We start from the raw sequence: 25,765 nt of genomic DNA, 5'->3' as shown, positions 1-25,765 counted from the left end.
CTCCCCAAGGACACCCTACTCAGGTGATCCTCCCTCGCTTGTCCGCCCCAAGGGTTGGGATCCAAGCCCGATGGCCCTTCCCTGGCCACCCGAGCAAATGATACAGAGGGAGAAAATGTGAGGACGTCTTCAGGTTTCGCACACTGTGCTTTGCAATATGCTTCCCATTCACAGAAGGTAGAGCCAATAAACATGGCATAAGAGAAAGTAAGTTGAAAGCCACAATTAAAATCACTGACTCCCATTTTTTTCTAATTTTGACATATTGAGTAGCAAAATCTAACATTCATATCTTGATGGATCTTTCTCTGAGCAAAGCTCTCAAAGGAGTCAGACACAATGAATGAATAGAAAATGTCCTCTAGTAAATACGCTTCTTTGTAAGCTCTGAAGAAAGATCATCATAGAGGTACGTACACGTGTCACTTGGGCCCATGGACTCAAGTGCTTCTTCTCCGGCTGTTTTCTTAGCCTTTGAGCTGGTGATCGCCACAATTATTTTCAGACCAAGAATGTCCTTCCTTAACAGGCAATCTACTGGAGGGAGACCTTTACTGCTACAAAGTGTGTGGGGGTTTCAAAGGTAGTGCTTCAAAGGCTGCTCTGTCTGCAGCGCTTGAGCGTAGCAGACAGGTCAGCCTTTTAAGCACAAATTCTCAGCTACACTTACACCCCCAGGGGGAGTTCCTGTGTCCTGGAGAAGGTGACAAGCCTGCTGAGGGGAATCAAAGATAGGGTATCCTGGGTGGGAGCCAAATGGTTGCATTTGGTGAATACAACCTAGGTGGCTGAAAACGCACCAGGCCCTGTCATGAATGAGTACCTGGCCACCAATCTGACAATACACTGACATCAATCATTTTTGGCCTTTTTCATTTTGTAGATTCACAGAAATCACCATATCATAACCAGACATGTTGTATATATAGATTTGACATTGGGCTTCAATGATCATCCGTGCAATTGATGTGTAATTTTCCCGGGACAGGAAGGGCCTCAGCTGAGCAAGCATATTTATTTATTGTGCCTTTGTAAGGCGCTTTTACAACAAGAATTTGTGTTTCAAAGCACTCACAGGGCAAAGGGGAGGGAACATGGGAACAAAGGCGAAAGGAAAAAACTGATGAACAGGAAAGGGGCGGTCCTACTAGGCCTTGTGAGAATTTAGAACTTGCAAGTGCAGGGAGAGAGAGGGGACAGGGAAGGGGTTAAGTGCTAGGTGTTCTACAGAGGGAAGTAACAAGGAGTCCGTTATTTGCAACAGTAAGTGCCTGTCAAAGATTGCTTGGTACAGAGTGCCAATAATAGGTACAGTCCTGTGAGAACACAAGCCAGTGGGTGCCTGAAAAGCAAGTGATGAGATGGGGGAAGGCTGAGGGTCACTGGGCAGAAGGCCGGGACCCAGAAGGACACATAAGGTCCCAGGCCACCAATCTCAGCAACTGTGGGGTATTAGCACCGGAGTGAGAGGTGGAAGGAGGTGATGGAGAAAAGTCTTGAGGACCTCCCGAAATTTGAGAAGATCCAGCTCAAGATGGAGAGGAAGGGGGAGGCTATTCAAGAGTAGGGAGCCAGCTCACTGCTTAGAGTTGGAGTCAGAGGAGCGTAAAGGTCTGGAAGGAAGGTATTTGGTGAGAGCAAGTTGTGGATAGATTGGTCATCTTCTCCAGACAGCCTTATGGATGATGTAGAGGGATTTGAATTTGATTCTTGCAGCATAAGGGAGCCAATGGAGGGATTTTAGGGATGGAGAGATAAAGTCCCTGGGCTTGAGCCCAAGGATAAGTCTTGCAGCACTATTCTGGACAAGCTGAAGGGGGCAGAGAGAGGAAAAGGGTAGATTGAGGAAGAGGCTGTTGCACTAGTCTAGCCTAGAGTGTACCAGAGCTCTAGAGACATTGAGCTTCTGGGGAAAAGTGAGGAAAGGAAGGATACCTCTGAGGAGGTGGAGTTGAAAATGGGCCTTCTTGGCAAGGTCCAAGCTGTGAGGGAGGAAAGGGAGAGAGGAGTCGAAGATGATTCCAAGGTTTCTGGCTTCAGATGAAGGAGAAGGGGGAGAGCCCATAGAGGATGGCCAGAGTGACGGCAGGAAAGAGGGAATGGAAGTCCCAATAGGAAGGATCTCAGTCTTGCTGGCATTGAGGCAGAGATCATTGGAGGCACATCAAGACTGGATAGCAGATAGGCAGTGGGAATGGTAGAGGAAGTAGGGAGAGCATCGGAGGGAAGTTTGAAGAAGAGTTGGGTTTCTTTTGCATAACTGCAAGTGAGGGGAGAAAGTGGAGATGGGGTGAGCAAGCGGAGCAAGATAGACGTTAAAGAGTCAGGGTGAGAGTTTAGAGCCCTGGGGAACACCACAGGTGGAGATAGAAGTAGGAGAGGAGAAAGAGCCCAGGATGACCTGGCAGGGACAGTCAGTGAGGAAGGAGGTCAGCCAGTCCTATGCCCACTCCAAGATACCAAGGGTATCATGGAGCCATTTTATGAGGATGGAGTGGTTGACCATATCAAATGCAGAGAAAGATCAAGTAGAATGAGGACAGTGGGCGAGTTAGTGTCAAGAGATGTAAGAAGTTCTTCACGGGTGTTCAAAAGAGCAGAGTCTGTGCCTCTAGATGCTCGGAATACAGATTGATGGTCATGTAGGCACCAACGAGCTCAGTATGCTGGGCCAGTTGGGGAAAGATCAGCTTCTCCAGGAGTTTCCCAAGGAAGGGAGTGATAGAGATGGGTCGATAGTTAGCCGGAAACGAGGGGTCATGGAAGGCTCATCACAAGGGTGCCCACAAGAGAGTGCTTGAGGGGATAGGGGAAAGACCCAGTAGCAAGAGAGAGATTGTAGAAATCAGCTATTGGAGGGGCAAGGGAGCCAATGTTGTCCTTAATAGTTCAGGAAGAACAGGGGAAGACCTGTTTGGAGGAGACCTTCATAGAGCGGACAACCTGAGTGACCTCGACCAGTGTGATAGGAGAGAAGGAGGAGAGAAAGGATAGGGGAGGATGGGAGGCAAGAAGAAGTGCTCAGGATGTCCTCTGTTTTTGCAGTGAAGTGGGCGACCATTGTAGTGCAGAGGGCCTGAGGGGGAAGAGGTGAGGTTGAGACTGCAGAGGAATTGTCTAGTTCCTTGCAGATTTTAAAGAGTTCAGCTGTGTTGTTGGATGCTCTAGAGACACAGGCCTGGATATGGGCAAATTAGATTAGAACAAATGGTGAGACGATATTGCCTTTGAAGAAGGCGGCAGGCCAGTTTGTCAGAGGATGAGCCTGTGGTCTGTCACTTCTGTTCCGCAGCTCTGCATTTGCGCTTCATGTCTGCTTGATCAGAGTCGTACCAAGTGTTATCCCTGGTGACGTGTTTAAGGCGAATCATCATGAATGGGGCAAGAATGCTGAGTGTGTTAGAGATGGTGAGATGGAGGTTGCTGAGAGCGCAGTCGGAGTTAGAGTCTGTAGTGAGAGGAGAGGGTAGGATTAAGCTGGATGCAAAGGCAGCAACTGACACTTGTTTCATCGGGTGGATGTCCGTGAATGAGGTTGGCAGAGCTGGGAGAGGTTTGGTCAGTGGGTTGAGAGGGCCCAGGTGTGAGGAGAGGAGGGAGTGGTCTGTCCAGGAGAGAGGAGTGGTAAGTGGGGCGAGGTGCGAAAGATCGTCCTGCATAAAGGCATCAAGAGTGTGTCCAACTGAGTGGGTAGGACCAGCAGGGAGTGGGAGAGCGAAGTGCAGAGGTCACGGAAGAGAGTGAACACTGTGCTTGAGGGGTCAAGGTGGATATTCAAGTCACCTAGTAGGAGTTTAGAGGAAGATGTCAAGCCATAGCAGCTACAATCAGTCCATTCAGAGAGGAATAGGGTGAAAGAGCCAGGTGACATATAGATAGTGGCATTGGTCAGGGAGGAAGTAGGAGAGATGCTGAGCTTGCAGACCAGGCTCTCGAAGGAAGAGTATGGTTGGGTGGGTATGAGGGAAGAAGGGACCCACTCAGGGAAGATCAGGGCAGCCCCACCACCAGAACAGTTAGGGTGAGGCTTAGAGATGATCTTGTAGCCAACAGGGAGAAGGGAGTCAAAAGCAATGATTGAACTGGCATTGAACCACGTTTCAGTAAGAGCGAGGATATCGAGGTCAATGTCTTTAAGGAGGAGGCAGATGTCAGTAGAGTGTTTAATAGCAGAGCAAGCATTAAGCATGGCTAGATGAACACAAACTCACCAGGCAGCTTAGTAGCCGAAAAAGAGAGCAAACAACAACAGTAGCAATACTTGGGTACAAGATTGGCACTGTACAGTCGTTAAACACACCTAGATTTGAAATTGACCAAACAGCTCACAGATGCAATGCAAAAATGGGGGGGTTGTACAGTTGTCAAACACACCTAGATTTGAAATTGCCCAATCTGCACACAAATACAATGCAAAAATTGAGGGGAGAGGGGTGTACAGTTGTTAAACGCACCTGGATTTGAAATAGCACAAACAGCACACAGATGGAACAAAATAAAAGAGGTATAGAAGGCATAAGCGAAATAGTAGTAAATACGCTTATGGCATAGCTTGATTCAATGAATAGACCTCAGGTTTTCAGAACATAACTCAAAGGTGCTCTACAGTGGGAGGACATGGCTCCAGGAGAGTCGCACATTCTTGGAGTAGCCCGCTGCATGCTAGGGGACTGTTCCATGAGGTAGGAGGTGGTGGAGTGTGAGGTGCTGCTGGGAGGGAGCGAGATGGTGGCCCTCCATGCCCTCCAAGGCCTGGACAGATACAGACAGGAGCCTTAGGAGGGGGCCAGCATTCGCCTGCCGGCTCCCTGATTGGCGTAGTTGCAAAGGGCTACAGCCAATCAAGGCAGCATCAGGCTGTACACCGAAACACTGCAGTACCATTGTATGGGGTGACCATTTTGGAGTAGTAAAAATCCCCAGTAAGGTGGTATGGCCAGGTGGGCTTAACAACATTTCACAGAGTGCTAGGTTCATGTACACACCCAAATGCTGGTAGCTTGTGAAAAAAGGCAAAAGCGTTCTATTTTTGGAGAAAAGAAATCACCGCCCCTCCCCAGATCTGGGCAAAGCCCAAAAGGGCTTACCTAAGGCTTTGATGTATCTTGATGGTCCCCGGTCTCAGAAGTCTAGGCGGACAGCACAGGGCAGAGGCTATCTCTCACTGTTTGCAAGTAGATTTAAGGGAGATTCCAGAGACAATGCTAGCAAATAACAGATTAAAGGTACATACCAAGCTGTTAGTTGAAACAGGTATTCACAGGAACTGCAGGAGCAGGCTGTAAACAAAGAGACAGAGAAAAGGTAAAGACAAGCAAGTACACTGGGCAACACGGATTGATCAGAAATAAAGGTGTACTGGAATATGATAAGGGGTCTCCAGGGATTAAGGAAAGTCCTTGGGATAGGTACCAGTAGATTACTCTTAACAACAGTCATACAGCTACGTCATGACTTGGGCGTGCCAAGGAAACTGTTGTACTCAGTGCAAGGGTAAAACTGAAAGACCATATACTGAGGCAGGTACGACTTCAACGGACTCTGTGAAGGCAACAGAAGTCTTCCCTTATCTGAACGGAGACCAACCCAGGGTCACACTGTAAAACGATTTCAAGTGGAGACACCACAGTGGACCAAGATGTATACAAGTAGAAAGCAGTGTTGAAAGAAATAACCAGGTACAGGACAGGATAGTATATCAGAATTCGGAACAGGCAGGAAGCAAGGCAAGGAGTCCAGAGGAACAGGACGGAAGGCAGAGGAGTGTGGCAAGGCTGCCAGGCAGGGAAGCCCAGAGGAGAAGGGCGGAAGGCAGCAGAGCCGTCAGGTGGGAGCCCAAAGGAACAGGGCAAAAGGTTGCAGCAGAATGGAGAGGGAGCTGCAAGCATCAACAGCAACAAGAATCAAAGGCCAAAAGAGGATTTCCAGGAAAGGTCAAAAACTGGTAACAGGAGTACCCGCACGAACTCCCAGAGAAAGCAGTTGACTGACAACTGCTTTTGTTCAAAGTGAGCTTATAAAGGCCCTTCCCAGCCAGCAGGCCAGCAGGGTGGAGCTGATTGCAGACACTGGCAGCTGTGTTCAAATAAGTCCGGCCCTGGCTTCAGTAGCCTGCAGCAGTAGCAGCAGTGGTCTCTAATCAAGTGCTCTCCAGCTCTCTGCAGCCTAGCCTGCAGTAGCTTGGAAGAGGTGCATGCAATCAGGCTCTCTGCAGCTCTTAGTAGCTTGCTGCAAACAAATGTATTTAATATGCCTCCTCCAGCCCTCTGCCTTTCGGACAGCCTACATGTCCCAGAATGCATCTGCTGGTTTAATCCAAAATCCGGAATGGAACATGCAATTAGATTAGTCCAAAACTGCAGCAGTAAAACAAGGAAAGGAAGGAAGAGGTGCATGTAGCGGTGCTGGGTGGCAGGCAAGCAGGATCGTGACACACGGATCCTTGTGGTACAGGGAGAGACTCAGCAACAGCAGCTGACGCCTTGCAGACTGCCTCCGATGCCAGAAATATTCAAACTTCCCTGCAGCCATTGTTTCAGGGGACCTCTGATACTCCTCAGCCCTGTCCTGCCCAGCTTTTGGCACTTTCACCATACGTGCTAAAATGCTTCCTCTCCACGTTGTAAGTCTTGGGGCTATGCTTAATCCGACCTTGTGATTCACGTCTTTTTTATTTATTTATTTATTTATATTTATATAGCGCGCAAGAAGCCCAGGGGCATTGAGGCGCTGTTACTTGCAATAACTTAGTTACATGGTACAGGCATGAAAGCGATTGATAACACATTATGAATACTACAAGATATCATACTGTTGTTACAGATATTGCATTGGGACGTATATTACAACATATATGATAAGTATTCGTGCTGGTGTGTCGGGTCTTGTGTGAAGAGGGTAGTTTTCAGAGTTTTGCGGAAGGTGGTGAGGGAGGCCTCCCCTCGGATAGTGGGAGGGAGCGGGCGCTAGATAGGGGAAGCTGGATCCGCCCGCTTTTACTCTTTTTACTAGTGGCACCGAGAGCATGTTGGTGTACGGTGATCTGGTTGGCCTCGTAGTGGAGACGGGGTGGATCCTTTGAGAGAGGTATGCTGGAGCAGTGAGGTGAATGCACTTGTGGGTCAGTGTCAGTGCTTTGAATACGATCCTTTCCTTTATTGGGAGCCAGTGGGATAGTTTTCTGGCTTCAGAGATGTGTTCTCTTTTAGCAATGCCTTGGGCTGCCCGGAGAGCATTGTTCTGTATTACTTGTAGTCTCTCTAAGTTTTTGTTGGAGGTTCCTAGAAAGAGTACGTTGCAGTAGTCTAGCCTAGAGCCGGTGATGGCTCTGGCTATGTTGGTGCAGTTCTCTTTGGAGAGAAAGGGTCTGACTGCGTTGATAAGTTTTGCATGATATGCAGCTGCTGAGGCTATTGCGCTGACTTGTCTATCCATGGATAGGCTGGAGTCCAGGAAGACTCCCAGAGTTTTGACAGAGTCGGAGACCGGAATTTTAATGGAGTCAATGGTGAAGTGGCTGAATTGGGCATCTAGATTTTTTAGTGTGTCGGGGGAACCTACCAGGAGGAGTTCTGTCTCATCAGAGTTGAGGCATAGACCGTTGTCTGCCATCCAGGCTTGGATGGTGTTGTAGAGGTTGTTGAGGGTCAGGGAGTCAGTGTCATAGTTCCCTGTGAGAGTGAGGAGGATCTGCGTGTCATCGGCGTAGTTGGTGTAGGATATGCCCATAGCATCGAGGATGAGGAAGAGGGGTCATGTGAAGATGTTGTATAGGGTGGGGGAGAGACAGGAGCCTTGGGGTACACCACAAAGTATAATAGTTGGTGATGCGGCGGCTAGGTCAGAGAATACTTGCATGGTTCTGTCTTGTAAGAAAGAGGTGATCCAGGCTGTGGCCTCTGGGGAGAATTTGGCAGTGGAGGAAAGCTGGTGGCATAAGACACTATGATCCACGAGGTCGAAGGCCGCGGATAGGTCAAGGAGTAGGAGAAGTGCTGGTTTACCCAAGTCTCTAGCATCGTCCATCTGGTTTTTCAGGTCAAGTAGGGCGGTTTCGGTCCCGTGTCTGGGGCGGAAGCCAGATTGGCGGAGTCCAAGGAGTTTGTTCTCTTCAATGAAGTGCTGGACCTGCAGGTAGGCTGCTTTGTCCAATATTTTGAGGAGGAATGGGACAGTGGTGATGGGTCTGTAGTTGTTGGGGGAGGTGGGATCGAGAGTTGGCTTTTTCAAAAGGGGGCGTACCCAAGCTTCCTTGAGGGAGGCGGGGACTTTCCCTGTGGTAAAGGAGGCATTCACAAAGGCTGTTAGGAAGGGAGCTAGCGCTTCCGTGCAGTCTTTGATAATGGAGGCTGGGCATGCATCACCTTTGCAGTTAGAGGGTTTGATGTTCCTCATTATGTTGATGATGTCTTTTTCCTGAATGGGTTTGAAGGAGAAGGGTAGGGGGGGATCCGGGGCAGGTGGTGGGATGGGGATATGCTTATTGGGTAAGGCTTGTTTAGTGGCTAGTATTTTGTTTTTGAGGAGGCTTAATTTGGTTAGCATAGCCGTTTGTATTTCATCACACCAGTCTTTGTCTTTGATGAAATTCTGGGGGGCGGGAGTGGGTGTCTCGAGCTCCCTGAAAATGGCGAAGATTTCTTTTGTGCTAGATTGGGCTTCCGGATTCTGTATTCAAAGGATTTGGCCTTTGCTTGGGTGATTGCCTTTTTGTATTTGGTGGATAGGGCTTTAAAGATCATCTTGTCTTTTTCAGAGTGGGACGTTTGCCACTGTGTGAGTGCGGCTTTTTTCTCATTTCGGAGTGTGAGGAGGTCAGGGGTGAACCAAGAGTTGGAGTGGGTAGTGGGTTTGGATTTGCGAGGTTTGAGAGGGGCAATGGAGTTGATAGCTGCTTTAATGGCAACATCATAGGTTGTTGCGAGTGTTTCTGGGTCTGATGAAAAAGGTGGTCTGAAGGCTGGGCCTTGGAGGAAGGGCAGTAGCCTTTCCTTCGTGAGCTGGCGGGAGCTTCTGGCGAGGCAGGGTGGGAGCGGTTGAGGTGAGGGGGCAGCAGGGGAGCTAGTGGTGAGGATGCTAAAGGTGATGATGTGGTGGTCAGACCATGGTGGGGGATTGTTTCCTGTGATGATGAGTGGGCAGTTGTGCTGTGCTATCCAGTCGAGTGTTCTGCCCTGGGTGTGAGTTGGGCTCAGGATGGTGTTCTTGTAGCCTAGAGCATTGAGGGCAGAGTCAAGGGATTTGGCTGCTACGTCCTTGCTATCCCGGAGCCCTAGGTTGACATCCCCAAGGAGAATGGCTTTAGACTGTTTTTTGAGGTTGTCAGAGAGGAGGTGGATGAGAGAGGCTTGAAAGTCTCCTGTTGGGCCTGGAGGGCGGTAGACAGTGTGTACAGTAATGGTGCAGTGGGGAGAGAGGGTTATTTTGACTTGGAGGTAGTCGCTGTTGTTGTTGGTCAGGGATTTCTCTACCTTTCTGATAGAGAGGCAGTCTTTGGCAATAATTGCTACACCTCCACCTTTGGAGAGGCGATCTTGTCTAGTAATGGAATAGCCAGGGGGTAGGGCGAGGGAGAGCGTGGGGCCGGAAGCTCGGTCTAGCTCGGTACTGCCTCGGTACGTCTAGCTCGGTACTGCCCCCCCAGTTGTAGGTAGCCTATCCTCCCCCTGGGCTGCAGAGGCCTGCTGAGGTTCAAGGTCCCACCATCAGCCGAGCCACCGTGAACCTAGCCTCCTTCCCTCTGCGGGCTCTGGATCTCCTGTCGGGAATTGGGGTGATTTTCCTGCAACAGAAATGTTTGAGGGAGAAATGACCGAAGATTATTTGTTCGAAATAATCTTCCTGTCATTTCTCCCCTGAACATTCCCGATGTGCCCAAACCCCCACCCACACCTTTACCTACCCCCCACGACGCCCCCACCCCCTTACTTACCTTGCCTTCCGTCTCACAGTGTCCCTGCGACGCCTGTTCCCTTTCGCTTCTGTTATCAGGAACTGACACCACAGGATCCTTTTATTTATTTTTTTTTGGGTCAGCTGCGGTGGTGTCATTGGTCAAAAACAGTTTGGTTGGTAAAGTCTTTCACGTGATCCACCCTAATCCATACATCCATATAAAATGTTAATTAAGTCCAGTCTGAACAATTATGGCGAGTTTCCTGCTATGGTAAATATATATCTAATGTTGTTTGCAGCACCTTATCTCTGATTCACTGCGACTGAACAGTGCTTAAAGTGAAATGAAATTGACAACAGAGATAGTCAGTGCGCTCCAAAAGTTGATTTTGAGTTGTTTTTAATTGAATTGTATTCTTCTTTATGCACTCTGTATTATATTCATACAGGTAATTTAGTGCTGGATTTGCACAAATAGTTCTTGATTGTATTCAATTCAAAAGTAAATTCTTACAAGGCAATCATTTTCATAGCAATATTTATTTTATGACAACTGGAGATTCATGCAATTACTCTGTATTACATTCATACAGAACGATTGTTCTTGGTTGCATATAATTCAGAAGTAAATTTTCAACCTATTTCATAGCAATGTTTTTTAATGACAACTGAAAATTCTTGCTATTTAAAGTGCCATTTCTAGGCAGTGAAAAAACTAGATAGCCCCTCTACACGTATTTCTCCATCCGGTCCGGATGGTTCATCAGGAGGGTTGTGATGGTCTAGTTTAATTGTATTTGAATTCAAGAGAATAATTCTGCCTGCAAATTAAGGGAACAAGAATAATAGGCTTAATTACTTGTTCTGCCTATGGGTCCAATGCACATTAGAAAGTTGCAACAGTAGATGCACAGGGTAACTTGTGTTTACTTACTTAAAATAAAATTTTTCAAATGTTGAATCCAATCTGTTAACTTGTGACCCTTAAAGGCATGGTCTAGTAAAATGTTTTATTATCCCTACGGGTCGGTCATGTTTTTTTAAGCCTAAGTGGCTTGTTTTAGAAAACTTTCCTATGGACCTTACCCGAGTTTTCGTCCATTAAACGCACGCGAAAACAGGCACCAGGGAGCTGCCATTTTGTGATAAACCTATCATTTCCCCCATCGCCCTGGCTGACCTGCTTTTGCGGCACTAAATCATATCCCCCGCCCCTGAGCCTGACATTATCAAAACATTCATATTCCCCGCCTCTCTCCATGACGTTACTGTGCTGCGTAGGCAAACGCGCCCAGTCGTCTTCTACGCGACTCCACACAGAACCCGGAAACCAACACAGACCATCTCACAACACAGCGCGCCACAATTCAGAATATGAAACTGTACTTTAAAATCAAACAGCAACACGGTACATTTGGTAAAGTACATTTATTTGACATTAAATGTTTAGAGAATATTCAGCAATTGCCATATGAACTCCGAAAGCCATTTATTTTCTTTTATCTGTATCCGCAATGGTACACAGGGTGTTGCTTTTCGTTAAAAGAAGCACTTTGGAAGCACGGTGAACCGCAAGGCTGTTTCATCAACTAGGCACTAGTCCATCGTAAAGGTTGATATGTTGCTTCTAACCACTAGTACAGCGTAAGGGCATGTGGGCCCTTGGCGATCGTCCCATAAAATTGTCAGTGTGCTCCAGTTGTTCACACGAAGCTGCAGGTGTCTACTGTAAAAGCCATCTGCTGGTGTCTCAAACCAATGGCAGTAGCAGAAGTGGAGCAAATACCTGTTATGAAAACAAAAAAATTATAATTAGTCTTGCCAGCCGATCTTCATTAATATTACTAATTTTATTTATTACAGCCGTTCAGAAACTATTTGCTTGCAAGGATAGTTCAATGGAGTATGTTCGGCTCTAAAATCCATGCGAAAAGTAACGAAATAAATCGAGGCCAACACACAATGATAAACGACAGTTAGTCTACATGCGTGAGGAATGATATGATATATGATATGGCATTTGTAACGCGCCTATACTCAAGTGTTACAAGGCGCGACGAGGCAGGTGGGGAACAAGGGCAGACAGACAACGATCCTACTAGGCCAGGTGTCTTTTTGATTGCGCATGGGGAAGGGGGGAGGAGGGATAAAAGTGCTGTACATGGTTAGTTGAATACAAATTATTAAATAGAAGGGGCTGAAGGATACAGAGACAGTCCCGTAGTGCAGGTAGGCAGTGCAGGGAAAAGTGGCTGGGCCAAGGACCGAGATCGGTGAGACCAGTGGACCTGCATGCCCATGTGCCCACTACGAACACGTTTTCCTTGCTTTTCCTAGCTCTTCATTCATTCATTTATTCATGCATCCATTCATTAAATCTTCATTCCGGTATAAAAGAGTGTAAAGATTTACTTAAATTATATTTGAAATTTCCATTGTGTCTCTTCGTAATGCAGTCTGTAAAACGGACCGTGCTCTTGACAACGATTTTTCGTATACTGAACTAAAATGAAACTCGGTCTAGTTTCTGAATTTTCTGCCTTATCGTCTCTTACGTTATTGCGCACCCCCTTCAAATGTAGTTCTTTCGGCATGGTCCCTGTCTCAAAGTCAAAAAACAATATACCCTTATACTTCCAGTGCGATTTGTGGGCCTCATCTGGGCGCAAGCTGAAAATCAAAGCCGCTGTCCTTCGCATTCTTTATTTGCAACATCACGTAGTATAGGCATCTGTGAGAACTTCAAGTTTAGAATCCCTCTATGTAGTGCGCCTCAATGTGCAAATGCAAACTGGCTTCTCTCCCAAATGCCACGGCCTGCTTGGCGGGTTCTAAGTGCCCCAATTTTGTCCCCGTTGTCTGCGAGCTTTGCAGCCCAAATTGAGACATTTAATTTTTGGCGGAAGGTCAGGGAAAGTATAAAGTACCACAGGAGTTGAGTTAAAAGTGAGATTTATTGTTTGTTTGTTTTATTATTTGCAATACGCAAGCCTCCCCTCCGTTAACAGTGCACAACAGTGCGCAGCATTTACATTTACATGAGATGAGACATGAGAAAAATATATACATACACATATATGAGGTGAATATAGAGAATTCAAAGATGTCACCCAGCTTGTTCGCCACCCATGATGGTGAAGGTAGAGGTTAGGGTTACAGGTACACTGTACAATAACATTTATTTACAAAAAGACAATCGTATTGCAATTATTTAAACTGGGATTTGTACTTCACAACCAGCTGTGCTTCGGGTGGGCATGGCACAGTCGCAGTGTTCGGTGGCAATGGATCACTGCTCTGCACAGAAACGTTCAACATTCCATATCTGTGCTTCTCTAACACAGCACCAATAAGGCCTTTCACAAAGTCGAACTGCATTTCATCATAGACTGGTTTGATCACCCATTGCTTACTTCGTTTTGAAAACACCTTAGTGTAGCGAAGCATCCTTACTTTACCCCTAGTCCTAGATTGTTCACGTCCGACATTGCTGTTATGGGCCAAGACCGCTAGTAGAGTGTGATGTTTCATGCCCCAAAAGCTAAAATGCAAGCGCTTTGGCCTGTACTTTAGGCACATATTGTGGAACACCTCCAAATCTCCTGTGTGACAGAATTCTGTCAGTCCTCTCAAATCTCTTGGTTCCCTCACAACTTGCACATGTTTTTCCTGACTTCCGACTATTGTATTTCTTGTTATAAAACTATTGTTCAAAGTGTATTCAGATGTCAGCCTCTCAATCAGAGCGAATCCACTGTTGTGTTTGATTTGTGCTCTCCCAGATGTAATAAACAGTGTTTCTTCTTGCCTGGTGTGTGCTCCATTTTTGAGTATGTGGTTTTTATTATGCACTATTTAGCAGGCCCCCGACTACACTAATCTGGAGTTCCTAGTACAGGGGCTGGACTGGTTGCCTTTTTTAAATCTTCAAATCCTTCAGTCATCTCATCTGTCCATATTATTTTGCCCTTGCCCACATGTGCTTCTTTAAGCCCTTTTAAAAGTGGCCAGATAGATGTACTGTAATCAAAAACCAAGGCCCTACAATAGTTATATAGGCTCAAAAATGGTTTCATTTCCCTCACTGTTCTAGGTTCTGAGGTCTTCATCATTGCTTGTATGCCGTTAGGCTGATCTCTCGTACTTTAGGCTTGTCTTGGCAATCTTGGCAGTCATTAGTCCACTAAGAATAAATAAACAATGGATTTAGCCAAGCGTTGTAGGTCCCGTTGGGTATAGTTGCCCTATGTGTGTTAGAATTATGAATTAATAAAGTGTTCATGTTTCTTACCTTAGGTTTGTAAAGTAAAGATTCCTATTCTTGGTTTCTTTGGCCGCACGCGAGAAACGATCGTTGTAGACGATGCGGATCATTAAAAATGGCCGACTATTTATGTGCGTCATCACGCTATTGCGTGATGATGTCATTACGTACCCTGTTGTGCTCGCGTAAGCGTGATGACGTCACAGCTTACATCACGCGAGCACCATTCTTATGTATGGCTGTATTTTAATTCTAAAGGACCCAATGGTAGCAAAACTCGGCATATAGGCGGAGAATTCTAATATAGATACTGTGAGGGAACCAATTCTGCTTGCAAATCTGATTGTCTATTTTGTAAGTGTTTTTGCATAGTGATCTGTGAGAAAAATTATTTTTTTATATATAATTAATAGACATTATATTAATTTGCTCTAAAAGATTTTTTCTTATCTCTAGTGATTTCATTAGATAGTGAAAGTGCTCAAATACAGGTTGTAATTGTTATTCATAATTCACTAAGACCCAATTTCACTTTTGTGCGCGACATGTATCTGTCATGATGCCTACCCCCGGGCATCCGGATCGAGTCCATCAGCCCCGGGAGCAGGCATCCAGATACTCATTAAAACCCCAACAGCCCCGGCTGGGGGCTGTTTGGATCCAGTGTTTTTTAAACATAGGCCATAGGCCATAGGCGCCAGGCTCATAGACTTTACTTACCTTATGCAGACCATGCTGCAAATGAGTCCAAGCCAACATGAGGCCTGGATGGGACTATTTTATTATAGGGACTATTTTTTACTCGGGTGTGGTTCTGGGGAACTTCTTACCTGGGACTACTTTGCATGCTATTTAAACCACGCCGAACAGCAGCTCATGCTTCGTGTTATTCTGCATCCAGCAGCGTAACGCTCACCGTGTCTGCAAGTCAGCATCCAGTCTTCTGCCACGCCCGCCTCGAATCCGGAGCTCCTAGACAATAGGAAAAGAAAGGAGAAGAGGTTAGATCATGGACATTATTTGATTCCTTACCTGATTCCGGACCCAGCACATCTCTGAGCCTGGAAAGGACATTATTTCAGCACGCGTCGCTTCGCCAGCAGCAGCGCCGCGTTATACTCACCAGTCCACCGCATGCCTCCATCATTTTCTTTGTCGAAACCCAGCACCTGGAGGGAAAACAAAAGGAATAACCAGGTGAGCCGAGAAAACCGACAAAGACAATCTCTTTGCCACCATAGGCTTACCTGCTTTACCACCGGAGGTATTATCCTTTAATTTGCTGCATCTTTCTATGCCGCACCTATAAAGGGAGAGAAAACAGAAAGTTAAACTCATGCAACTTTTACCGGACAGTGTTTGGTAATACAGACTCTTACCTGAACAGCTGCCTCCAGGCAATATTCTTTTGGACCCAGCTGCAACCTAACGAGGGAATGGAACAAGAGTGAACATCGGACATATTGAACTCTTTGAACTTTATAGACACTGGAGTCAATATTCCTCTGGAACTCCTCCAGTACCTTCAAACCAGTGAAGTAACTGGTATCTACGCGCCCCTGCATGCTATGCAGGATGGAGAGCTCATCATTTAAAAAACATAAGATAAGGTTACCAAGAGGGGATATCGGAGGTGATTAGTGGGGAGAAGGGGAACAGTTGGGGGGCCATCACTAAAGTCCACGGGTGGCTAAATCCCTTTCTCCACTTGCAGGAGAATACTTCTACGAGTCCAGCAGACAAGATTAGGCGGCCCAGTCCAGACTGTCATCTCTTCACTACGCATCACGTTGGTGGAGACCGCAGCTGTCTGGGTCCGATCGACGCCACTGTGGGAACCAGGTGAGCGTAACAGTATCCTTACATTTTGCTACCGGTCATGCTAGTTATTCATGCATTAATCAAAGAAAGTGTCCTAATCCTGTGTCAAAGTTCAATCCGCTATTGCAGCAATCTAGATTACAAATCCAGATAGCTTCCCTCTGGCGTAATATTTTCTCTCTATTCCCACCCCTTGGTGGGGGTCGAACTATTTCCAAGCCGAAGAACCTGCTGGCCTCTGTGTGTTCCATTTCGAAGTGCTTTCCCAGAGGATATCTGCTATCATGATTTTTGACCGTTCTTAAATGCTTTGATATCCTTGTTTTTAATGCTCTTATTGTGCTCCCCACATACAGTTTCTTGCAGATGCATTCAATGGCATAAATTACATGATTGGAGTTACAATTTATAATGTCTTTGATTTGATTTTATTTAATTTTATTTATAAAGCGCAAAAAACCAGGCCCAGGCCCAGGGGCAACCGGGCGCATACTCTTAAACATGTTACAAAAAGTAGTAGTTACAGAAGTTACAAAAATATACAGCTTATATACATGTACATACTCTTAAACATGTTACAAAGAGCAGTAGTTACAGTGAGTTACAAAAATATACAGCATATATACATGTACCGAAGGGTACCATTAACAGCGTATAATACAGGGACAGAGCAGAGAGAAAATGTATATTCAGTTCTGTACCCCACATGGAGTCTGGACTGTGTCAAGGTCTCATGAGTCTTGGGAGAGCAGCCATGTTTTAGCATTGTTCTTGAAGGAGTGGAATGATGGTTCAATTCTGATAGGTGTGGGCAAGGTGTTCCAGAGTTTGGAGGCCAGGACGGGGAAGCTCACCCCACCAGATTTTTGGAGTTTGCATCTAGGCACGATGAAGCTGTGAGTTTGGGCTGCTCTGGTAGGTCGAGTGGAGGTGTGGCGTGAGAAGCGAGTGGACAGGTAAGGTGGGGCGTTGTTGTTCAGACATTTGTGAGTCAGAGCTAGGATTTTCAGGGCAATTCTCTGTTTTACCAGGAGCCAGCGTAAGTCCAATCTGACGGAGATATGACAGCGTCTCGGGATGTTTAAGGCTACCCTTAAGGCATTATTTTGTACAGTTTGCAATTTATTAAGGTTAGACTGACTGGTCCCTAGGTAGAGAGCACTACAGTAGTCGATTTTGGCCATAACAAGAGTTCTGGCGAGTGTGATACAGTTGGTGGAGTTTAGGAAGGGTCTACAGGCAGTGATAAGTTTGCAGGTATAGGCCGAAGCTGACCTAACTGCATTTATTTGCCTGTTCAGAGAAAGCGAGGAGTCAAGATAGACCCCTAGCGTCTTAGTATCTTTGGAGACTTTAATGTCATTGCCGTCAATAATGAAGGACTTGTAGGTTTGGTCTAGTTTGTTGAGCCGATGATTTGATCCTAAAAGTAAGAGCTCAGTCTTATCATCGTTAAGGCAAAGTTCGTGCTGTGCCATCCAGGCCTGGATGACCAAGTAAACATCGTTAAGGGCTTTGGTGTCAGCTGTGTAGTCTCCTGTGATAGGGATGAGTATCTGGGTGTCGTCCGCGTAGTTAGTGTAGGAGACACCCAGATAGTCAAGCACATCGAAGAGGGGCTTGGTGAATACGTTATACAACGTAGGGGATACACACGAGCCTTGAGGAACGCCACAGTGAATGGGGGAGGGATCCGCTGATGCCAGCGGTGAGAAGACCCTCATGGATCTATTGCTCAGGAATGAGTGGATCCAGGCATTGGCAGAGTCGGAGAAGTGGGCTGCGGATTTGAGATGCTGGCAGAGTATTTGGTGGTTGACCAGATCAAAAGCCGCGGAGAGATCGAGGAGAAGGAGAAGAGCTAGCTTCCCATTGTCCTTCAGTGACTCCATCTGAGTTTTCAAGTCAATCAGAACTGACTCTGTGCCATGTTTAGGGCGGAACCCTGATTGTCTTAAGCCCAGGAGATTGTTTAGTTCGAGGTAATCCTGAATCTGCAGGTAGGCTGCGCGGTCCAGGATCTTGAGCAGGAATGGGACTGTAGTGATAGGTCTGAAGTTAGTTGGGATATTAGGGTCAAGGGAGGGTTTTTTGAGGAGTGGGATAACCCATGCATCCTTTAGGTTGTCAGGGACAATACCCGTCTTGAAAGAAGCATTTATGAATGCTGTAATGAACGGGGCTAGCTCATGAGATGCTTCCTTGATAATAGGAGCTGGGCAGGGGTCGCCTTGGCAATTGGAAGGTTTTAAATTGTTTATGATGTTTTCTACTTCGAGAGTAGTGAGTGGGGAGAAGGAGAAAGGTTTATGCGGATAGGTTGAATGTGTATTAAGTGTAGGTGTGGTCGGTGGTTGGTCAAGCTGTAGAGATTTCTGTTTGTCCCTGATTTTAGATTGGAGGGTAGCAATTTTACCCAGGAGTGCTGACTGAATATTGGTGCACCAAGTGTTGTCTTTGGAGCAAGAGTCAGGGGGGGCTGCAGGTGTCTCGAGTTCCTTAAGGATATTAAAGAGTTCCTTAGTATTGGACTGGGCTGACATAATGCGGTTATTATAAGAATCTTTTTTTGCCTGGAGTACAGCTTCTTTATAGTTAAGGGTGGCTATCAGAAGACTGTCCTTGTGGGCGTCGGAGTGGTGACTTCTCCAGTGTGACTCTGCTGAGCGTTTCTCTTAGCGTAACACTCTAAGCTGGGGAGTAAACCATGAGTTAAGGTGTGCTCGTTGTTTGGGTTCCTCAGTTTGAGCGGGGCAATAGAGTTGATGGCTGCAAGCAGGGACTGGTTATACATGTCGGCTAGGTTGGTGGGGTCTGAGCAAGTGTCAGGAGCGTTATTTAGTGTGGGAAGGATAAGGGGGAGTAGTTTTTCTGCCGTAATGTTCTTTTTATTTCTAGTGAGGGTGGCTCGGGCGACCAAAGGCCTGGGTGGTGGGGCTGCTTCAATGCTGAAAGTGATGACATGGTGGTCAGACCACAAGCAAGGGGCGTTGGAGATTACCCTAATATTGCAATTGGTGTCACTAAGCCAGTCAAGGGATCGCCCTTTAATGTGGGTGGGTTCCTGTATGTGGTGAGTGAAACCTAAATCTGTTAAGGTATTAGCTAGGTCGAGGGCCGCAGGATCATTAGGGTCTTGGTGTCCTAGATTGAGGTCGCCAAGAATAATGGTTTGGGAGTTGGATTAGCATTGTTGAATACTAAGGTAGAGATATCATCCACAAAGGATGTGGGTGGACCAGGGGGTCTGTATATTAGGTGGATGGTAGCCGTTTGGTTAGCTGAGAGTCCAAGCTTGACAGAGAGTAACTCTGCAGTTTCCACCTTAGTGCTTGGGATGGTTCTAAGTCCTAATGAGTTTCTAGCGATGAAAGCAATTCCTCCACCTCTCGAGGTGCGATCACATCTGATGATGGAGTAATCAGTGGGGATGGCCAATGAGAGTGCCTGGCCGGAAGCTGCGTGCAGCCAGGTCTCGGTGATGTCGATGAAGTCGAGTTCCTGAGTTTTGATAAGATCAGCAATGTCCAGAGCATGCGCAGCTAGGGATCTTGCGTTAATCAGGGCAGCTTTAATTAAACCAACGTTGCTTGATGAAGCTGTGATGGTTTGAGTGTGATGGGGCGTGGGTGAGGTGGCCGTTTGTGGAGGCGGGCTGTGCGTCTGAGTTTTGAGTTGTGGGCTCAGGTACATGGGGTGTCCCTTCTTACCCATAAGTCTAGATCCTAATCTTAGGTTTCTAAGAGTGATAGGACATGGTTGGTTAGGTGAGGGTTTTTTGGCGAAATGGTCGAGCCATAGGGCCGGATCGTTGAGGTAGATGTTGTGGTATTGAGGTGCAGTACTTTGGTAGGTGTCAGGAGATCTGTGAGAGGTGGCCATGGATGAGGTGTGCAAGGAGCTAGGTGCAGCTAAATCGGGAGGTGGTAGGTATGATGACCTGGTAATTGACCACACTGAGTAGTACTTGTAATGAGGAGAGCAGTGACCTTAGGGAGGACCAGCGTGGTAGCATGTTACCGAGATTAGAGAGGAAGGGCCGCTGAGTCTGTGAGGCAGTTATAGGTAAACGTTACAGGCACTATTTGGCTAGGCAGTGCCTGCTCTGTACAAGCAATGCAGGCTAATGAGTTTAAGACAGGTTAAGTCTACTTATTCAGAGTCAAGCAATGGGGGTGCATCAGATCAGGGTACATAGGCAAAGCAAATACCAAGCTTGCATATACATTAGCATGTTAGGCAGGGAACAATGCAGAATGCAAGAGGCGTGATCTAATTGTAACGGTGCAACAATTCAGGCAGAGAAGACATTCTAGTGTTGGCAGCAAGTATTGGCAGATCAGGTAAATGTCAAGGTGAAAGGCACGGTCGAGTAAGGCAGGTACCCTGGAATTAGCTTAGATCATGTGGACATGTCTTATGCGGACCGGTGCAACATATGCAGGTATAGTTCAAGGTGTGGCGCAGCAAAATTGGGAATACACAATGAGCGTATCAGGCAGGCAGAGTAGCATATATCATGGAGCTAACAAGTGGGTCCAAGTTGCGGTCTGAGCAAGAGCTCAATCATTTCAAAAGCGAGCATGGGGTTGACAGCATAATAGTTTCAAGGCAAGCACAGGCGAACAGAGGCGCAAATGAAAGCGGTGCCGTGGTCATGCAATGGGAAGGTATGGGCTGGGCGGCAATGAAAACAGACATAGGCAATGCAAGCAAATAAGGCGCTGAAATGGTGCGATCAATTGGTGGTAAGCAACCGCGAATAGGTAGCGACTAGGGGCTCAAATATGTAGTCCGCTCAGTTGATTGAAGTCAGGACGCTCGTAATAGGTGTGCAGACTTAGTACAGAGGTGTGCATGGAGCAGGTTGCTACGTTGCTACAGCTTGTCAAGTGGCGTATGTGATTATATTAGCATTGTAAAGGCATTACCAACATCAGGATAGATAGTATGTCAGCAAGTTCAACAGGCAAGATAAATGCTTGTAGGGCAGTAGGCACAGAGTGAACAGCTTGTATAATTATACTACGTATCAAGCTTGTGGGAATAAGCATAGCATTCGGAAGCGCTGGAATAGTTGATAGATAACGTTACCAGTCTTACTTTCAGGATGAGGAGAGCGCTAGTCCATAGGTTCACGAGGAGGAGAGTCAGCTGTGTAACCACAAGCAGGGATTAGTGCGAGGTGAAAAAGGGCATAGTGTCCAGGCGAACGGCGAGTAAGGCTGAGGACAGGCTAGGGCAGGAGTCAGCCTTGTTTCACTGGGCCTTGGTGAGAGTGGGCCGGCTTCGCCTGCCGGCTCCCGATAGGTAGCTGAAGAGGGGTCACCAGCCAATCGGGGCTCAGCAGCGTCTGCTGGGTGGATTAGGCAGTGGATGCCTCAAATGGGTGGCGGGCGGCCATCTTTGAGTGTGCTGGGCTCCACATGGTGAGCAATGGTGGAAGCATGCACACGGTCGCAATTTCGGCCGGAAACACAGCGCCAAAGCAGATTTCAGTTGCAGGGACAGCAAGGGCATCTGGGCATCGTAGCTGGGATATAGTGATGCGGAGAATCCGTTTTGCACAATTTGGAGGTGCGCTTACCGGAAAAGGTTGTAAAATTCGGGGTGCCTTCCCTTTGATTTCATGCTTTTGCCCATTTGGTAAATTTATGCTCTTCTTGCCATTCTCTGTGTGTTTACAAAAATTCCACATTCCACATTTGTAGTTGCCCTTTAGTTTGTCCGCTGTCCACATTTTTTGTCTTCCTTTTGGTGCTGATTCTCGTTCAAAATGCGAAGGGCATATCTGTTTTAGGTTTTTTGCTTTTCTGTATGTTATGCTTGGTTGAACATTTATATATGCACTATATGATGTTATGAATCTCATTGTGTTTTGTGATTCTTTTTTTCTCTTGATTTATTTTATAGTAGTTAATTTCTAGAAAGTTTCTTTGTTTTTGAATACGCTTTCATCAATTGTGCTCTTTCATAACCTCTTGCTTGGAATTTCTCAATGGCTGTTTCCACATGTTTGGTCATTTCACTCTCCTAAGTGCAATTTCTTTTGATCCTGATGAATTCTGCCAATGGTATATTGCGGATGATGTGTTGAGGATGGTTGCTCTTTGCATGTAATATGCTATTTCCTGCTGTAGGTTTGGTGTAAAGTGTTGATTGAATTTTATTGTTGTCAATGTGAAGTTCCAGATCTAATAAATGTATTTTGTGCGGGCTTTCTTCTATTGTCAATTGAAGATTGTAGTCATTCGTATTCAAAAACTTGTAATATTCTTTCAAAGACTTGACATCTCCTTTCCATATGACCGGAACATCATCTATGTAACGTTCCCAGAAGACTATATTGTTGTTATCGGTGAATGCATTATGGGTCCAAGCATGTTTAAATTTGTAACACCCCATATATAAGTTCGCATAGGATGGAACAAACTTAGCCCCCATGGCAGTTCCTTGCCTTTGCTTGTAAATAGTATTGTTGAATAGAAAAAAGTTGTTATTGAGTACAAAGTTAAGCATTTCAAGAATCGTATTATTTTGGTCCAGATATGAAATTGATATTGCTTTGAGGAAGTAACTTGTTGATTCCATTCTTTTCAAGTGTAAAATGCTTGTATGCAGTGCAGTGACATCAAAAGTAACCAGTCTAAAGTCATCTTCCCAATGAATATGTTCGAGCTGTTGTATGATGTGCTTGGTATCTTGTACATATGATGCTGGGCTGGCCGCTAAAGGTTGTAGATGTTGGTCTATGAATGCCGATATGGGTTCACTGATTGAGCCGATACCATTGATGATTGGTCTGCTTGATGGAATTGTGCCATATTTTTTGTGTATTTTTGGAAGAAAGTATATTGTGGCAAGTATTGGTTGTTTGTTTCTTACGTAGTCAAACTCATCATCCGTTAATAATCAATTGTCATGCCAGTCTGTGCTCATGATGTTCCATTCATCCAAAATTCGGGGCTGGGGGTTTTCAGCTATTTTCTCATAACAAGTTGCATTAATTAAATGTACTTCTGCCATTAGTATGTAGTCCGATGTTTTCAATAGTACTATTTTGCCTCCCTTGTCCACTTCTTTTATTGTGATATCATCATTGGTTCTTAATTGTCTGATTGCTGTTCTTTCTTTGATATTCAAATTGTACAAATTCCAGTCTAATTGTTTTTTGAATAGATCGTTTTTCCTTACGTCTTGCTGAACAGCTAGTACAAATATATCAATTACATTTTCTGTGGCTAGTTGAGGTGTGAATTTGGATTTGACTTTTAATTTTGAACTTTCAATTTGACCAGTCATTATCAAGATCTGATGCAACTGTTGCCAGTGTGTGAATGTCTTGTGTTTCTCAAATGTTGAGAAGACTAGCTGTTTGTTCAATATCCAGTACTGTTAGTTCTGATGGTTGTATTTTGTCCAAGCTGGGTTTTTTGTTGTTTCAATTAGAGTGGCATAGAATTTCTTCAACTTCAATAGTCTACTGAATTTGAAAAGATACAGATTCATCTGGAAATAACCCTTTTTATTTTGTGGGACTAAAAGATTGTCCTTTATTCAATGCTGTAATTAATTCTGGTGATAGTTCTAACCCGTTAGGTTAAGGACTAAGTTTTGTGATTTGTCTAAGTCCAGTGAGGTTTGGGTTATGGTCTCTTTCGTTGTGGATTCTGGGATCTTGTTTGAACCCCTATCTTTGTGTTTTCTCTTGTTTGGTCTCTTCTTCCCCCTTCTGCCCCTCTTTGTTGGCCACCATTTGCGTTTCCAAATTGAAGCTCTTGGTTTCTTAATTGTTGGGTGCTTTGGTATAATGGGTAGGATCTTGCCTGTCTGTGCTTTTTATATTCTTCTAAAAAAGAGTAAGGTGCCGTACTATCTGGTGTCTTTGTGCCGTCTTGTTGTATTTCTATTTGCTCTTCATTGTCACTTTCCAATTCTGATGATCCTGAGGTGGATTCAAGCTATAGAACCTTTTAAATTTATAGTCCAGTACATCGCGCTGAAATGTTTTTTGTTTTTTTATGGTGATTTCTCGCTCAAATTTTTGCAAGTAGTCGTCCATAATTTGATAATTTTTGAAAGTTGCTTCAGGTAAATTCATTTTTTCTATGTATCTTTAATTGTGTCAATTTCATGTAACAGTTTGGCATGGGCTTTCTTTATGTTCAAGATAATTTTATGAATCATTTCTTTGGATGTTGTTGTTAATAGCTCTTCCCATTCTTTCAAGTCCTCCACATCTTCCTCTTCAAAGGCAGGAAAGATGCAGATGCGCAATCCTCGAGGTATTCTTCCTACTTTTAAATATTTGTCTAGGGTGGCCATCTCCCACCAAAGTGAGAGCTCTTTTTTCGATAAGTTTTCTAACTGTTCAAATGCTTTTTTAAGAGATTTGATGTCTCTGTTCCCATTTTCTGTACTTGGGTTTTGTTGGCCCAAAAAGAGTTCATCTGCTTCTTGTTCCCTTTTTCCGAACCGTTGTTCCATTATGAATAAATTCCAATTTTTGTGTTTTCCAACTTCAGGGCTCAGCCACTATTGTTATTAGTTACAAAATGTTAATTAAGTCCAGTCTGAACAATTATGGCGAGTTTCCTGCTATGGTTAATATATATCTAATGTTGTTTGCAGCACCTTATCTCTGAATCACTGCGACTGACCAGTGCTTAAAGTGAAATGAAATTGACAACAGAGATAGTCAGTGCGCTCCAAAAGTTGATTTTGAGTTGTTTTTAATTGAATTGTATTTCTTCTTTAAGCACTTTGTATTATATTCATATAGATAATTTAGTGCTGGATTTGCACAAATAGTTCCAACCATATAACACTACTCAAACCTTTGGATGAAAATATGAAAGAGCATGATTCCCTAGCAATTTTCAACTTATATTGTAACCCGGTGGCAAAGGGCTCCGACGTTTTTTGTCGATTGTGTTATGAAGTGGATAGATGAGAGCCATGCCGAATTGGAGGGTGTATGGATCATAATTTGTGGAGATTTAAACATTGAATGTCTCTGCCCAGCTTCAACTGATACGGGAAGACTGGTTAAGCTAAATCAGACAAAATCTGCCAGATGCCTATCCTGGATGGAAGAAACAGCCCTTGGAGATCTTTACCTAGTTAATGGCCAAGTGAAGGGTGACCTGATGGCGGCGGCCACCTGGCACTCTAGCTTTGCCAGTGCAATTTTGGACTATTTCTTCTTCTCAGCATCAGTTTTGCCCCATATAACATCTCTAAAGGTCATCCCAACCAAAACGAGTGACCATGATCTCCTGGTTGGTGATGTCATGCCAGAAACTCTGGTCATCAAACAAGCCTGATCCAGAACTCAAGAGATGGAAGCAGAACCTAAGAGTTGCTTGAGGCGGAAACCATTTATACATAAACCCAGAGCATATCTCTTACATTACAGACAGTTTAAAGGCTTGGCAAGTTCACAACCCAGAAGACATCGAATACGAACCCGTATTGGCTCTGTATAGAAAAGTGAATTCCAAAGGCAAAAAACAGATGGCCCCAAACCTAAACATGAATTTAGTACAAAAGTGGCAGCCATGAAACACCACCTGTCTCGTGACTTAAGGTCCTTAAAAACCTTGCCTTTCCTTTCCAGAGTCAACTCAATAAAAAGACGTAAACAACAATACAGGAACTGGATGTTATCATATAAAGTGTCCCTTTATTAAAATGATGCCGAGCGCATGCTGCAGGTCCTTGCCCAAAAGAATATGAGGAACCTGTGGTAACTCCTCAATGAAAGAGAGAACTCTAAGTACATGC

The 25,765-nt window shown here is 45.3% G+C and overlaps 1 long non-coding RNA gene across 1 annotated transcript in view; it reads right to left on the bottom strand.

Moving 5' to 3' along the window:
• Positions 1–25,765, bottom strand: part of LOC138497878 (uncharacterized) — a 176,987-nt gene that overhangs the window by 78,012 nt on the left and 73,210 nt on the right. The window contains exon 2 of the long non-coding RNA XR_011278658.1: positions 5,234–5,279. This is a non-coding gene — a long non-coding RNA (uncharacterized lncRNA). The remainder of the gene's footprint in view (positions 1–5,233; positions 5,280–25,765) is intronic.

Source organism: Ambystoma mexicanum, chromosome 5q (assembly GCF_040938575.1).
Source record: "Ambystoma mexicanum isolate Mex_15411 chromosome 5q, UKY_AmexF1_1, whole genome shotgun sequence".
Taxonomy (NCBI): domain Eukaryota; kingdom Metazoa; phylum Chordata; class Amphibia; order Caudata; family Ambystomatidae; genus Ambystoma; species Ambystoma mexicanum.
The sequence above is the reverse complement of the archived record's forward strand: the minus strand, read 5'-3'. Positions and strand labels throughout refer to the sequence as shown.